This window comes from Nicotiana sylvestris, chromosome 6 (assembly GCF_000393655.2).
Source record: "Nicotiana sylvestris chromosome 6, ASM39365v2, whole genome shotgun sequence".
NCBI classification, from domain to species: domain Eukaryota; kingdom Viridiplantae; phylum Streptophyta; class Magnoliopsida; order Solanales; family Solanaceae; genus Nicotiana; species Nicotiana sylvestris.
In genome coordinates, this window is record NC_091062.1 from 207,895,826 (window position 1) to 207,896,687 (window position 862).

Below are 862 nucleotides of genomic sequence, written 5' to 3' on the forward strand. Positions count from 1 at the left end.
ATAAAGTGGCCATATTTTCAGCCATTGAATTGGATGGATCTAAAGGCACTGAGTGCACCACTGGAGTGATAGGTGCATTTTTGGTTATCCATCCTGAATTCTGTATCATCTTGTCAAGCAGACCTTGACCTTCTCTCCATGTTTTACTCAAGAATGCTCCACCCGCTGAAGCATCAACAATGTTCTTCACGTTGTCTGACAATCTTATGTAGAACCGTTGTCCCAACATCAAATTGGAATGCCATGGTGCGGACATCAAATTTGGAATGCCATGGTGCGGACATATGACCAGCATCCCTTTAAAACTCTCCCATGTTTCATGCAATGATTCCATTGGCCTCTGTTTAAAACTCAAAATGTCATCAATCTGTTGCGCGGTTTTGTTGGGGGGTGGAACTTGTTCACGAATTGCCTGACTAACTCATCCCAAGTTGTCATGGAATTTATGGGAAGTGAGTTTAACCAGGTTTGGGCAGCTCCGATCACTGAGAATGGGAACAATAGCAACTTGATTGCTTCTGGAGTTATATTGGGCTGTCTTTGGGACTTGCAGATTGATCGAAAAATTTTCAAGTGCTGTTGAGGATCTTTGACTTGTGACCCCGAAAATAGCCCCGTGTTTTGCAACAAATGCAGCATGTTATTTGTGATTTGGAATGATTCACCTTGTATCTGCGGGACTAAAATTGAGGTGGCCAAATTTTCAGCTGCGGGTTGTGCCCAATCATAAAGAACCGCCTTGGGCACAAGAGGTGCCATTGGTGCTATTGGTACAACTGGGTGTTCTTCGTGATCTCCCATTGTTGTTTCGATTGGATCAGTTGTTTGTTATTGTTTGTTTCTCCGGTTGGCCCGGTTCAAG

At 43.7% G+C, this 862-nt stretch overlaps 1 non-coding gene across 1 annotated transcript; it reads left to right on the forward strand.

Annotated features, from left to right (window-relative positions):
* Positions 1-266: 266 nt before the first annotated feature.
* On the forward strand, positions 267-373 carry LOC138872216 (small nucleolar RNA R71). The gene has a single exon (XR_011400685.1). It is a non-coding gene; the product is annotated as a small nucleolar RNA R71 (small nucleolar RNA).
* The last annotated feature ends 489 nt before the right edge of the window (positions 374-862 follow it).